This window comes from Electrophorus electricus, chromosome 9, assembly GCF_041902795.1.
Source record: "Electrophorus electricus isolate QZ-2024a chromosome 9, ASM4190279v1, whole genome shotgun sequence".
NCBI lineage: Eukaryota > Metazoa > Chordata > Actinopteri > Gymnotiformes > Gymnotidae > Electrophorus > Electrophorus electricus.
The window spans coordinates 13,172,898-13,187,298 of record NC_137505.1 but is presented as its reverse complement, the minus strand read 5'-3'; positions in this window follow the sequence as shown (position 1 = coordinate 13,187,298).

Below are 14,401 nucleotides of genomic sequence, written 5' to 3'. Positions count from 1 at the left end.
ACTAACCTCTAATGACCGCTAGATGGGGGAAGATATCAAGTAATAAATGAGTCCAGATCCTCCTGCCCGACAATACGGTGAGACTCTGTTTTTACGTGTGATGGAAAATGATACGAAACTATGTATTATGTGATTCATATAAAATCACACTGATCCTTTTGTTCTTAAATTAATAATGCCGTTTGCACATTTATATCCGCCTGTTGCTGATTAAGTTGAACATGTATCAGGAACTGTTAACATCAAGGTCAACTTGACACACAACCCACACTGTTTGGAGTCAGTTTGGGTTGGTTTGTGGAAAAAACCAAGCTGAGAGCTGATTGGCTTATAGCCACAGCAACAAAGGAAAGAAGAGCTGCTTAAGAAAAGATGATTGGTTAAAGACAGCACAGGAGTAGTATAACTAGCCACGGTTTTGTATACTCGGGGCTCCCTACCTGAGGAGAGCCAAACATTTATTTTATTCTTTTTCTTATTAAATTACTCTCTTAATCACGTCTGACTTGCTGTTTGTTCAAAATTCCACAACATATGTCATTACTACGCCGCACAAAAAAGATCACCATATTTGTAGTTCCACAATGTGAAAAGGCATCATTTTCTATGCAAACGAATGAATAAACACCATGCCATGCCTTGCTGTATCCCCTCTTTGCACCGCTGGACAGACACACTCATGACACTGTACTCATCAAAAGCAGCACCAGAGACGCACTGAGTCATATCCCGCTACACACCTCTCAGGCCAGCTTGTTTGCACGTTTTGTCATAAAACTCAAAATGTCATTTGTTGCCATTATATATAAAATTACCTATTTAAAAAAAACAAATAAATCAAAAAGTACTTGTGGCTAGAGAGACACGTGGCTAATCACCTACAAGAAATAATGTCAGTGATGTTTGGGGCAGGTGTTTCAAACTTGCCCAGACTCTTGAGAAGCACCTAAACGCTCACACAAGGGTGTCCGCTTGCCATAGTGCTGCAAATACTGCAGGAAGGGCTTTGGTGAAACAGGCCACATGGAGGAGCAGAAGACAATCCACACAACTGAAGAAGCCCATAGCTGCCCAGTATGTCAGAATCCACACGCGAGAAGAACCCTGTAGCTGCCCAGTATGTCAGAAGCAATTTGTGCAGCTGGGTAATGAACCATATTTGTACCCATTCGTATGTTGGGAGCAAATCAGTTGAAGACTTGAACAGTATGTTAACAATCAGTTAAAATTACTGTTGATGACAAGAAAACAATGGCTAATATGTTCCTTCACAGCTATGTCATTGGTTGATCTATTTTTGTCAGATTTAGTGCTTGTTTGGGCAAGTGTGTTAAAGTCTTCCTTTGTTTTTGGTTTTGTTCCTTTTCATATAGTTGTTTATTCCTTTTTGTCTAGTGATGTCCATTATCCATTTAAAATCTGTCAAATTAAACAAATGTGAAACGAATTCCATAGTATTCAGATTTGATTGCAAAAGAGACCAACCACTCCCCGTATTTTGAATTTTGCATATACAGTATATGTGCAGTTCCAGCCTAGTCCACTGATCCAAAATCTGGCCCAGATGTATCTGTTGACTGCAAATTTGAATGATTTCTGTGCTCTGCAGCAAAGGAGCGTTTGGTTACTATCTGATGGATTAAAATAGGCTTGTTGGTAGCAAAGACATCACTAAAGTGTACAGAGCAAAGGTACTCCAGGACCAGGATGGGTAAGTAGCAGCTTGATCAGTGGAATCTTCTGTGAGACGTAACAGGACGTCGGTCTTAAATGTAATGTTAGATCAAATGAAAAACTTTAGTGGATTGAAATACAGATAAATAAATCCACTAAAAGTGCATCTGCATCATTGGTTAAAAAGTTGTTCTGCTAGTTGTCTGATTTTGTTCCAGTAATCTAATGTTTCCTGGCACTAGGTGGTTCAAGATTATATTGGTGTTTGCTTTATTTCTGTGTTTTTTTTAACCATAGTCTGCTTGTTTATACTGTCTAACAAATGCAATACTGAGTAGTGAAACACTGACACAATCCCTTTTGGAAGTCAGACATTTGTAATAATTTCAATAATCTACAGTTGTAAGTCAAGAGGGCAGCACCATTTTAAAGTCTAGTTTCCTTTCTCTGTCTCACTTTCTGGAATTTTTCCGTCTGTGTTTTTATTAAAGTTAAAAATGGATAGGGTATTAAAACTCCCTTTCACTGACGTCTCTTCCACTGAACTTGTAGAGAAAGTGATGATATGAAGATGATTATGTTTATCACATTCACTCAGAGATCATTGTCTGAGGGTCATGTTGTACAGTTCACGATGCCCCGGGTTGCAATCAGGAGGTTTAACAGTGATGTGCCAAACAGTTGTCTGTGGTGTTCTATATGATCTAAAAGTCAGACTTACCATTTATCAGTCAAATCAATTAAAGAACATTCATGATCAACAATTTGTGGGTGGCCATGATACTAACAGCGTGGTGGAAATTCCACAAGATATCAAACTCCACACTAACATAAACATAACACTGCTTTCATGTCACTTCCACAAGTAGCCCAAACATAAGATATAGAAAGCAGGTAAGAGCGGAGCAGTCAATGTGCCTAATATGACTGCAAAAGCCTGGCAGGACAGGAGGTATTCCTGCTTCTGCTAATCAGCAAAAGGAAGCTCCTGGCAAAGTGACGTGGACTGCAAAAAAATCACCAGGAAGGTCAAGCTACAAATGCCAGAGAGGAGCAGGGAGCACCAAAAGTTCCATAGCATCCTGCGGAAAGAGTACCACATAAGCATGGAAACAGTACAGCAACCCATGGTATGAGCATGGACAGATGAGGAAGAGCTGCTAGAACAGTACGTCCCCAATAAGCAGGCAGGATGTGGATCCGTCTCACTATTTCATCGGCAGAAATGCAGGAGCAGGTGATAATACTCCTGGGCCCAGCACTCTTCAACCTGGGTACTTTAAGGAGAACACGGCAGCCTCCCAAAAGTGATACAAAGTCCCAAAATGGCTATTACCTGTGCTGAATAACAGTATGAAGGACAAATCTACCCCTGTCCAAAGTTTAATTGATTTAACTGAATGCCAACTATACTACCACCATCAATCTGTGTAAGGTGTACTTGCAAGTGCCTTTAGCACCAAAAGCAAAAGAACTCAGTGTTTTCAACACATTTCATCCAAGCATCATCATGTGAAATGTTGTTCTTTTCGGAAATTCTTCATCTAAATATGGTTGTGTTGCTAATGAGATCATATTATTTGTTACTCTTTAAACCTTATTATTCCTTTAAGATTCAAAGTCTACTGTGTTAGGAAACCTATGTGAGAATATAAAATCAGCAGTTTCTGCATGCTTGTGTGATGAATACAGAAAGTGATCTCTTATACCTGCGGAATTAAGGCTTCAAATGTCTTGGTGTTCAGACGATATGGAGAGGCTCTGGGAATCTGGAAGGATAAACGTTTGTTTCATTTTCAGGGACTGTTGATCATTTATTTGTCCATTCATTTATTACACTATTAAGGGATTATTAATGTGCACTGGGAGAACAGTATAAAGTTATCAGTCTTCTTTATCAGTCTTCTAACTAAACAGCCTGGTCTTGTAAGGTAACCACATGCACACCTTTCCCTCAGTGATGGCAAGGAGTGGTTTAAACTCACCATGTCATCTGTGATTCTGAGTGTGAGTGCTCCTGCATTTTTCTACACAAAGCCTGCTGAGTTGGCAGTGAAGGCAGAGATGCCCATATACAGCATGTTGCTTTCATCAGGTGGCAGTGAAAATGGTGTCGGGGCAAAAGCGGGTTTCTTGTGCACTCCAATGTCGTAAAACTCCCCCTATATAGAGAGCAATGCAGAGATTAACTTATTCTTTTACAGCTCCTGGGTCTTGATTCTTCGTTCAGATTAAACTGTTTTATCAGTGTAACCTTTGTGTAACCTTTTTTTCCTACAAAAGCCCAACAGTGCTTTCTGGATACACTTAGGCACAGTTTTGCAAGTGCTCCTGTTATTCCCTGTTAATTCAGATCTTTGGCTCAGAAAGGCTTTCTTATGATCATTATGGTCATTATTCTTATGCTTTGACAACTTGTGCCTTTTTTAACTTGTGCCTGAAAACCCCTTTACCTATGCCAATGATAAAACACTGATGAACTCCTGCAAACAAGTTGTAGTTTATTAATTAGTGCATTAATCTTAGTTTGGGATCTTTAATGACCATCTTAATCTGTGTATATTATTTGATTGTTGGTTCTTTCCTAGCTGAATGTAACTTCCTCTCACAGTAGTGTACAACTTCCAAGCTTATCAAAGGATAGTGTTGTAGTCAGGACCATTAAAAAATCATTCAAGCAAAGACCAAGATTTTGTAGTGTTTGAATCTGAGACAAGAATGAGACTTATTTAACAATGATTTTACTTTAATTATACCACTCACTGATAATGTATTGTAAATTGTCATTGTCATAAATAATTGTCATTATAAAGGCAGCTGAATATAAACAAATATAAAGCAAAAAGGTTCATATGGTCATTTTTATTATTAAATTAAAACATAGTAATACTTAAATAATTGCTATCTGCCCTTGGGTCAATCATGGAAAGGATTAATTAGATGTGTTCTGTAATGTGTTAAATCCTCTTGATAAATGCATAGCTTTAGCTATATCATAAAACATATGATGAGTCCTTTTCTCATTATTACTTGTGTACAACAAAAGTTTGTGTGACAAGCAGCAACATGTATATTTGCCAATTTATGAAAATGGGAGTATGCGCAGTGGGAGAGTAAATATCTTTTAAAATGACTCTCAATTAATGGCAATGCATTTACAATAAGTCTCTTGCCACAATAACAACACTGTCTGGATTTGCCATCAGCTGGTTGATTGCAGCATCGTGCAGCCTGCAGCCTAGCATTTGTTTGCAGGGGAACATACACTGCCATAATTATTACCATAATGAATTTTTTAAGGAGAAAGAATAGTCTGTACATTAATGTTAAAAATTCCAGATCCAGATAGCAGTGTTTATGTATGTCAGTGGCTGTGCACCAGTACTTGTGAATGTACACACACAAACCTCACCCTTTGGGTCTTCCCCAAGTCCCCTGTCCTGTTCACACTACTAGCTAAGAGCAACCAGCTAACTTGATAGCAGTGTGACTCAATAATAATAATAATAATAATAATAGTAATAATAATAATAATAATAATAATAATAATATGGCGCTTCCATGCACATCAGCAAGCAAATAGGAACACTAGCACTTGCATGAAATTAAGCATATTAGCATTTCAGAAGGCAGATTATTTAGCCTGCTAAAATAGCAGGTGTGGCAGCAAATGTCTGTTCAAAACACTATGTCACAGGTATGAGTATCATGTATTTGATATAGTATGATTGTTCATGTTTGTAAATTTAAAGCTTACAAATGCTGTATTTACAGTGTATTGCAGGTTATTAAAATGTGGCAGTAATTATTAGGATATAGAGAATTGTAGTGTTTAAACAAATCATTATGTCAGAAGTATGTTTAGGGGAGAATACACCCTGACCCACCCAGAGTTAACACACACTTACCTTACATTATTGATCATAAACTTGAATAGCTACAATACTGTCTGCTAATCATGCAGTTTGAAGTTTGCAAAGTGTGTACCCAGACAAAATCTGTGTTAAAACTTTCCTTTAACACTGAGTCATACATGAGTCAGACATGATTCTGAATAAATTAATGAATGAAAAAATGAAAAGCCTTATTTCATTTCAAACTGCACTTCAGGAACACTGAGCTCAAGTTCTGAGGAAACTTCCCTGCATATTTTCAGGGGTTTTCTGCCTCACCATGCCTGAATCACCTCATAAGGAGCTTGATAATGAGGAGACAGGGTGACTGAGGCAGTGAACACTCCTCACTGAGCATACTGGCTTCCAAGAGCTGGAGCTGGGAAGACCTATAGGTCTGTGACACACACTCCCACCCAGTCCTGATACTAAGAAGGTGGAACCTACAGGCTAATATGCAGCTGCCTGTGCATCAATAGGCGTCTGGGGTGTCCATCACTCAGGGAGGCGTGGCTGAAGGCGTGGTCTTGCAGACTCTGAGAGCTGGCTGAGGTAATCTCTAAAGGAGAGAGTAGTCACCAATAATCATGGAAATGTAGCCATAACTGTACAGTATATTTCACAGCCATGTATATTACATATCACAGACCAGGCTTACCAGAATAAATATTCCACACATACAGCTCATATATATCTGTGTGTGTGTGTGTGTGTGTGTGTGTGTGTGTGTGTGTGTGTGTGTGTGTGTGTGTAAAAACATGCTCCTGTTTTAGTCTCAACACAGACAGATATACATGTAGGAGTAGCAAACTGAAGTAAGAGCTCACCTTCACCAGTACATAGTCTCCAGCTTTAACAGTGACAGGGTTGGTATCCGTGGGATAAGAAAGCAAATCCTTTCTTGGAAAAATAACCTTCACATTCCCATCATTCCGACCACAAAGATCTTGAGATGACTTCTTACTTTCCTGCAGAAAACAGACTCAGTCAAGCAAAAACAGCAGATAACATTTGTACAATATAAAAGGCTTGACTAAGCACTGTAGCAGACAGAAATTCTCTCCTGCTCTTACATTGCCTCCAGATACCATGCCACAACGTCTCACTAGTGTTATCCAAACCAAGGGTGGTTATTCCCACTGTTATGTAGATGGTCATAAAATTCTGTTATCAGTGTGTATATCGGTAGATCCAATCTCAGCATGACTGGTAGCGCATATTAACACACAAGTGGCAAACACCTTGTGGTAGTTTTCTGTGCATTCGCCAGGCATGTCCTCAAAAGAAGGACACTAACAAGAATCAAAATTAACTAAGACCCCAATCTTCAAACAGTTATTGATGGCAGGTAATACACTAAAGACCACAAGCACAGGGAAACCAGTCATTGGGATTTCCCGGTACCAAAGATGTGAACTGCTCTCAACACTTCAAAAATAACAAAAAGCTCAAAGCATCCAAAACAGACACAATGCTATGCCTAACCAGGGAAGGGTTTCAAATGAAAGGGCCACAGAAACCCATGCGGCAATCGCAAACTAACACCACAAACGGGAAAGTGACCATACAACTCAAATAGACTAAAATAGACCAAACAATGCCCTAAATACATAAACACATAAACTCTATTTGCCCTCCAGAAAAGAACAAAGCCAAAACCAAAATGAAATGCCAAAAGGTGCTAGGGCTGAGCTGATAGACAATGCCATTGTTCATCATCGTTGTCAGACAGACCTCATGATGTTGATCCAGCAGGTCTAAATAAGATAAGGGAGGAGAATTTACTGCAACTATTTATTTTCTTGCAGAAATCTAGTTAAATCGATATGCAAAACATGATGACCAAGACACACAGATGCAGCAATCCCAAATTATTAACAGAAGTGCTCCAAACACAGTTGTAACACAGCATGGCTTCAACCCACTGCAGTACTCACTCCCTCCACTAGGACAAGCTGTTTGCTGTCGATGAAACTGGTGTTGACCTTAGCCGCATCTTCTCGGAATGTAAAGATAAGCTCCTCCAGGCGACAGCTTCTTCACCTCAGCTGGGATATCGTCCCCGAGACGGTGGTATGCCTGAGTTTTCTGTGGGTGTGGTACACACATCTTCATGTCAGAAGGTAAAGCCCAACTGGCAGCCACAAGACCCTTTCAATTCTCCAAATGATAATAGACAATGGTGAATTTCTTGATAGAACCATCACATGAACCAGGGAGAATGTCTGTTTTTTGATAGTGTTAAACACAATGACAAAATAGGATCTCACCTTCCTCATGCTGTAGGCAAACAGGAAGGCTACATTATAGCCCACTTCCCTGATCAAAGAGACCGACTGCTGGTGGTCCTCCTCTGTTTCCCCACAGAAGCCTGTGATGAAGTCACTGCTCAGACTGACCCCTGTAAAAAGAAATTATACATAGATATTTATTCACACAAGACCTATTATAGCTACAATAATTTTATAATTACATACTGAATGTTTGGTAATGATAGGACACCTGGTATTATCTTTCGAATGTTTTCCACAAGCTCAAGGTAGGCTTCCCTAGTATACCTATGAAAACATCCCAGAGCATGATGACTTAAAGTGAGAACTAAGTTTTAACACATGAGACATCAAGAGATTTGAGATAAGCAGGCTAATCTCTACTGTGCTTGTGGTGAGTGCTGTTGTTCTAGGAGCGTTTCTCACCCACGCCTCATGGTCTGTAAGACTCTGCTGCTGCCGCTCTGAGCTGGCAAGTGGATCTGCTTACAGATGTTCCTCCGCTCTTGGATTAGCTATAACACCTTCAGGAAACATACTCACCCACCCCAGCACAGGTCAAACGAAAACAGCACAAATTGACTATGGCAGTCAAACCTTATTTCACATATCTGATAAGCATAAGGCTTTTTCAATCTGATAATCTATTAATGATCTCTTCTACTGCTCACATCCAAATTTGCGAATCCTAAATTATTATCCAATCTGCTGCTTAAAATGGCCTATGAGCAATATCTGCACATGAATTCAGACTATAAGAAACCGTTCAACTAAATACTTAAACTCTTTGAACATCCACTACACCACACAAGCCATAAACAGTCAGGGCCGGATTACCAATAGATTACCAGAGCAGGCAGTGACCTGTAGGCCCCACACCTTTTAGGGGCCATGCAACAAGGAATTAAAAAAAACAAACATATTAGGAGATAATTTGCAAGGGAGGCCCCAAGATTATGACTGCCTAGGGGCCTCCACAGGGTTTAATCTGCCACTGTAGGCAGTGTACATGTACATGCCCCTAAATGTAATTGGTAACATATTCCATTACATTACTCAAACGAGGAACATACTTTAAAAACTTTGGAATACGTCAACATTGTCCAAGACTATTTCAAATATAACTCACTTTAATTACATTTAAATTACATTTAACAGCATGTATTCTGTGTTCTGTATTTTGTCACCTGCAATGAAATACATTTTAAAAGTACCTTCCCCACACTAGTCATGGGTATCCCAACCAAAAACCACATGCTCACATCCATGACTCTGGGGTTTCTACCTCATCAGGAAAGTCTTTAGGATGTGGCCAGGTGAAGCGAATCCTTGTCAGGGTTTACGAGGGAGACGTGGTGTAGCAGGTCAGAGAATCGTAGGCCTCCTTGCTCATCACGGGAACACGGTGCTGAAACCACGGCTGAGGTGCGAACCAAGCTCCGAGTTGCTGGCCCCGTCCCCAGACACGTCTCTGTAGCTGTTCACGTTTTGACCCAGCAGGGTCACTTCCTTCACCCCCTATGGCCATGATCATTTCATATACTTAGTGTTCACATCTGGCCAAGTTTCACACACAGAAACTAGTAAAGCCAGACTGCACACATAGTCGCTGAAGGGAAGAAACCTGGTCAGACAGCATGCGCACTTCTTCAAGTATGGAGGACACAGGTCTGCTCCTATCCTTCCCCCAGGTAAACGGCACAATGCAGTAGCTGCACATGTTGTCACAGCCCCGCGTGATAGACCTACAGCAGTCAAAGAGGGACAAAATATACTGGATAATCCCACTGTAAGACAAGGTGCCACCAACAAGGCTTGCAGTACACAAGGTCTGTACTGTCAACAGCGTGAAAGGACTTTAAAAGTATCGACCCCCTGATATCAAACCATTGTTTGAAGTGCTACATCTAAAAGCATGAAGGAGCTGAAGATGAGCCACCACGGTGTTTGAAGTTTTATATCCCTTCATAAGTGTAGGAGGGTCAGTCATGTATAAATATTTAACCAAAAAATGCAGATTGACAAGTGTTCAGTAAAATGATAATAATAAACAACTGAACTATGAGCATTTGCTGTTTTTGGCTTTATTGTGGATGCAAGTCCCATGTTTCATCCAATATGGTAGCAAATGCCTTTAAATTATAGCTGACTTTTCTGTATTTTAATCTAACAGTTGCTGTTCAGATTAAATTCAGTGTATTAGAGTTGAATATGAAAACACCAAAAACTGTCTATACATGTTAACTTAAAAATTGAACTGTACATGTGAGACTGTTATTTTACTCTTTACCATCTTTACAAAATCACACAGTGCAAAGTTAATTTAAGAGTTAGTGTTTAGTAGGAACTCCTCCCTTATAAATCAGCCAGATATTATTATGGCACTCACACAAAGGCACTGTGTCCTGAATGGTGAATGGGCATGACATCAGCATATGCCTCTTCCAGGGAGAGCAGGACATTGCTGGTCCTCTGACCCCCATGGGCCAGTGCAAGGAGTCGGAGAAGATCTCTGTAGGCATCTGGCCCTGCTACAACATCCACCACCCTCTCCTTCTCCAGCAACTCAGTCTTCAGTCTCTCTGCCAAGCAACCTACAAGAGAGCAAGCACACATATGCGTATACGGGCACGTGAACCCACACACAAACATACATGCGCACATACGAACATTTCAGACTGAGAGATACATTTGAACGTGAATGAAGAACTATGGTGAAGTGAGAAGTTACCCAGGACTCCTATCTTTAATGGAGTGCTGCTCTTTAGACACTTCTTTTTCAGAACTGCTGGATGTTTGAGTCTGTTCCAGATGGTCTGCTCTGCCTTTTCCCTGTCACAATGATTTTTATTTTTTCCAACAGAAAATAGCATTACATCCAAGCAAAAAATGTCACTGAAGTCAAGGACTGCTGTCAAGTTGCACAAGATTGGCAACGTATAGATTCACTGTGTAAAATACAAACAGAAATAGGCTTTTCCTACCTTATGGAGCATGTGACAAGAAGCACCACATCTGCCTGTATAAAAAAAAAAAATTAGGAAAGATGAGAATGAAAGCTTTCAAATAAAGGAAGCGCTGTGTTTATCAAGGGTCAAAGGTCAAGGCATTGACACTTACCTCTGATAGTTCGTGGGTCCGAACATATCCACCCTTCTGAAGAATGGACCACGCAATTTCAGTGTCGTTGACGTTCATCTAACAGCCGTATGTTTCGAAATACACTGCAAGATGTAAACACCAAAATAAAATTGGCAACGACTACCGGCATACTGACACATGGGAATTAAAATCCTAAAGCCTGAACTATCATGGCAACAAATGCAGTTACATACCTTTCCGTAGCTGCGCCAGACCACTTTCTTCAGGAAGATACGATTCCTCATGTTCCTGTTGCGTCTCAGTTGAACTTTTGCCTGAAGAACTCTTAATGACGACAGCTTGGTCTTAAATGTGCTCACTCTCGTCTCATCAGTCTCATTAGTAGGAGTGCTAGATAGAGACACTGAGCAATAACCTCTGCATTTGTCGGCGAGTCGAGATAAACACTTTTGAACAGAAAACACTAGAAGTCTAAGCCTGCGGGCAGACATCATGTCTAAACGGGAGATTCGGCTACAAAGCCATGAACAAGACAAGAAACTCAATTTAACTTTAAAAGTAACGTTAGCTAAGGCTAAGTGCTAACTTAGCAATGGTGCTGTGGTTTGCGCAGAACAATTTTATATACAAAAGTATATTATCAGCGAGCTAACAAATCTGTACAAGCAGCCAATAAATATAAAAATATCTGTAGCTTAGTTAGGTAACCTAATAATTCAGCTGTAACATACACTCACGTATGACCCCACACGGTTAACATTGACATGCAGTTTTGTAATTTTCAAAATAACGGTTTCATTAAAACGTAACAGTGATACTCGTGTTTCAGTTCTAAGACAAGTAAACGGTGTAACTTGGGAGGGAGATCAATCGCAAAAATATCGATTTACGTTTTTTAATTCATATTTTTGTAATTAATATTTTTTAATTAATATTTTTTTAATTAATAGTTTTGTGAAATCTTATATTTAACATAAACGGCTACTTTTATTTTGCAAGTGTTTACTTGTTAGTCATAAGTAGTGTTTTGTGAGATGATTGTTCGTTTTCACACATGGCTCTCTGTCCCTCACCTACTCTGATCTAATGACGAATGCGTAATTTATTTTATAAGTGGACTTCACACTTCGTTCTGTTACCTAAGGGTCAGTACAACATACTCGTTTAAATGTGCTGATACAAAGATTGTGAAACAATTAATGTTTTTAATTAACTGATTAAAGTTTTACTCTGAATGAACACATTTTACGAATATATAGGAATGTTAACCTTATTACATTGTCTTTGATGAGGAAATGGGTATTTTGGATGTTTTAACCTTTTAAACATGTTTTAACCTTTTAAACTTTTAAATATTACCGTAAGGTTGTAAATACGTTCATTAATATTTTAGGTATTTTGATTATTCATTTTGCAATTTTGATTAAAAATAAATAAATAAATAAAATTAAAAATCAAGTTATTTAAACATGTCCAAGAATTGCTGTCCACTCTCTCATCTTTGGATAACCATCTTGGTAAAAATGCGACCTTTGACATCAGTGACCTCACAACTTTAAAAAAGGTCTATCTTCATTCGCCTAAAGGCATAAACTGCATGCTCCTATAGTATGTCAGTTCATTTGAATTTCTCACTTTGTCCCCATACTCAGATGAGTTAAAGCTAAAAATGTCCACCCCATTGTGATGAAATATTGAGTTAATAAACATTATTTTAGAATATCAAAATATATGTTTGAAATGCTAACTTTAGCTAAAATTGTCCACCTGCTGACATGACAGTTGCACAATACAGTGAACATATACTTGCATATACCTTCTTTGCTGTTTTCTTGTTGTTTTGTTTTAAGTAATATTTCCTAATAACTATTAAACTATTGATGTTCAGCTACGACAGGAGCTGAAGTAGCAAAGAGGAAAAGGTCCAGGTGAGATGCAGACCCTTGGAGGAAAGAGACAATTACCTGTGAAATTAGAGAGAGAGAAAGCGCTGTAGAAAAGGTGAGGAGATTTTAACAAAAAAGGGAATTCATGACTGAAAAAGAAAGGTATGCCAAAAAAAAAACCCAAAACAAAACAGAGTCGAGAAAGGAATAGTTGCCATGACAACTAAACATTCTTGAAGAGCTATAAACTGTGTTATCAAGGTGTATTTTAAATGTTCATAACTTTGCTTTTAATGGCTTTAAACGTTATATATAGCTTAGAAGTATGTAGAGGTTGGAGGAATATGTGTGGCTATATTTGGGCTATTTCTTCTGTTTGGGTATGAGTGGTTTGTAGCATTTAGCATTGGACATTGAGAGTGCTGAAAAGTCTAAATGTGTCTGTGAAAGCTTTAGAAGTATAAAGTGATTGATTTTTAAATTAGTAATGAAAATGCTGAGGTAATAAAATGATATTGTAAGCAGAAAAGTATGGATGGTCCCGAATAAACTGGTTTCATGCAGGAAAGACCAGTGTAGGCTTCAGCATAAATCTTCAGGAGGCCTCTTTGAAAAAGCCTCTAGGGGATTCCGTTGAAGGGAGAGCCTTGGTTCAAGGATGGGACATCCCGGCCAAGCACTGGAAGAAACAATATGGAGATCACCAAAAGAAACAATATGGGCATCCGGTGATATAGAATAGGATCGTCTTTTAAAAAAATAGAAGTAGTTCAGGTTGAACATAATAGTACCAAGAACTTGTTGGTGTAACTATTAAATATCAATTAGCATATATTGAATAATGTATGGTTTGAACATAATAGTGGAAACCTGGACAAGTATTATGAAAAAATAAAAATGGTTATGCAAGTGTCCTTGAAGCGTTTGGTTACTATCTGATGGATTAAAATAGGTTTGTTGGTAGCAAAGACATCACTAAAGTGTACAGAGCAAAGGTACTCCAGGACCAGGATGGGTAAGTAGCAGCTTGATCAATGGACTCTTCTGTGAGACGTAACAGGGCGTTGGTCTTAAATGTAATGTTAGATCAAGTGAAAAACTTTAGTGGATTGAAATACAGATAAATAAATCCACCAAAAGTGCACCTGCATCATTGGTAAAAAGTTGTTCTGCTAGTTGTCTGATTTTGTTCCAGTAATCTAATGTTTCCTGTGGACTAGGTGGTTCAAGATTATATTGGTGTTTGCTTTATTTCTGTGATCTTTTTAACCATAGTCTGCTTGTTTATACTGTCTACCAAATATTGAGTAGTTAAACACTGACACAATCCCTTTTGGCGTCAGACATTTGTAATAATTTCAATAATCTACACTTGTAAATCAAGAGGGCAGCACCATTTTAAAGTCTAGTTTCCTTTCTCTGTATCACTTTCTGGAATTTTTCCCTCTGTGTTTTTATTAAAGTTAAAAATGGAAAGGGTATTAAAACTCCCTTTCACTGACATCTCTTCCACTGAACTTGTAGAGAAAGTGATGATATGAAGATGATTATGTTTATCGCTTTCACTCAGAGATCA